A 2,205-nucleotide genomic window follows, 5' to 3' on the forward strand; every position below is an offset into this window, starting at 1 on the left:
TTTGTTCTTAGTGTATGGAAACACAGCTGATTTTGGTATGTTAATTTTGTATCCTGCAACTTTTCTGAATTTGTTATTAGTTCTAACAGTTGTTTTGTGGAGTCTTTAGGTTTTCTATATATAAGATCATATCATCAGCAAATGGGACAGTTTTATTTCTTTTTTTCTGATTTGGATGCTGTTATTTCTTTTTCTTACCTAATTGCTCTGGCTGGAACTTCCAGTGCAATGATGAATAGAAGTGCTGAGGATGATCATCCTTGCCTTGTTCTTGATGTTAGGGGAAAAGCTTTCAATTTTTCATTGTCGAGTATGATGTTAGTTGTGGGCTTTTCACATATGGTCTTTGTATTATTTTGAGGTAATTTCTTTTTATTCCCAATTTTGTTGAGAATTTTTATCTTGCAAGGGTATTGTATTTTGTTAAATGTTTTTTTTCTGCATCTATTGAGACATCATGTGATTTTTGTTCTTTTTTCTGTTCATGTGGTATATCACATTATTGATTTTTGCATGTTGAACCATCTCAGGGATAAATTCCACTTGGTCATTGTGTATGGTTCTTTTAGTGTGCTGTTAAATTCAGTTTCTTAGTGTTTTGTTGAGGATTTTTGTGTCAATAATTATAAGGAATTATTAGCCTGTAGGTTTATTTTTTTTCCTTGTGGTATCTTTCTCTGGCTTTGATATTAGGGTTAAGTGACTTCATAAAATGAATTTATAAGTGTTGCCCTCTGTTCAATTTTTGTGGAAGAATTTGTGTTAATTCTTTTTTAAATGTTTGATGGAATTCACGAGTGAAGCAAGCCCTCTGGTCCAGGAATTATCTTTCTTGAAAGGTTTTTGATTATTGGTTCCATCTCCTTACTACTTACAGACTTGTTCAGACTTTCTATTTCTTTATTACTTAGTATAGATAGAATGTACATTTCTGAGAATTTATCTGCTTCTAGTTTATCTAGTTTGTTAGTGGGTAAGGCTTCATAGTAAACTTCTATAATCTTCTTAATTTTAGTGATTTCAATTGTAATGTCTCCTTTTTCATTGATGATTTTATGTAAGTCTTTTAGTCTAGCTCAGGGTTAATGAGTTTTGTTTATCTTTTTCAACAAAACAAAACAACTCCTTCCTAGCACTCTGGGAGGCAGAGGCAACTGGACTGCATGAGTTCAGAAGTCTGAGACCAGTCTGAGCAAGAGCAAGACCGATCTCTACTAAAAAATGGAAAAGCTAACCAGGCATTGTGTTGGGGACCTGTAATAGCAGCTACTCTGGAGGCTGAGGCAAGAGGATCACTTGAGCATGAGTGAGCAAGAGTTTGAGGGGGCTGTGAGCTATGATGTCACAGCACTCTACCCAGGGTGGCAGAAAAAACCAAACAAAAACAAACAAACAAAAAAACTTCTCCCAAATACCCCCCAAACCAGGCAAACAGAAAATGAACAAAAACTCTCCAAATCTTAGTTTCATTGATTTTTTCTATTTTTTTTAACTCTCTATGTTGCTATTTCTACTTTAGTCTTTCTTATTACCTTCCTCCTGCTAACTTTGGACTTACTTTGTGCTTCTTTTTCTAGTTCTTTTATGTGTAAAATTAGATCATTTATTTTATATTGTTTTGTTTTTTAATGTGGCCATTTAGTGCTATAATCTTTCTTTGCACTGCTTTCACTGCATCCCATAAGTTTTAGTATGCTGTATTTTCATTTTTGTTTGTGTCAAGGTATTTTTACAATTTACCTTTTGATTTCTTCTTTGATGCATTGCTATTCAAGTTTGTATTATTTGATTTCCACATATTTGTAAATTTTCCAGTTTTTTTTGATATTAATTTTGAGTTTCATTCCATTATGACGGGAAAAGATGCATAGTATGATTTCAATCTTCTTTATTTTGTTAATAAGTGAGGATGCTCTGTGTGCACTTGAAAAGAATTTGTTTTCTACTCCTGTTGGGTGCAGTGTTCTATATATGTCCTTTTTCTCCATTTGGTTGTTACTCTTATTAAAGTCTTCTGTTTCCTTATTGGCCTTCTGTCTGAATGTCATAACCTTTATTGAAGTAGGGCATTGAAATGTTCTACTGTTATTATGTTGCTATCTATTTCTCTGTTTAGGTCTGTCAGTGTTTGCTTTACATATATGAATGCATATATTTTTATAGCTATTATACATTCCTGGTGAATTAATCTTTTTATTATCATAA

The sequence above is a fragment of the Otolemur garnettii genome, unplaced genomic scaffold (genome assembly GCF_000181295.1).
Source record: "Otolemur garnettii isolate 467f Iridium unplaced genomic scaffold, OtoGar3 scaffold00005, whole genome shotgun sequence".
In the NCBI taxonomy this organism is placed as follows: Eukaryota; Metazoa; Chordata; class Mammalia; order Primates; family Galagidae; genus Otolemur; species Otolemur garnettii.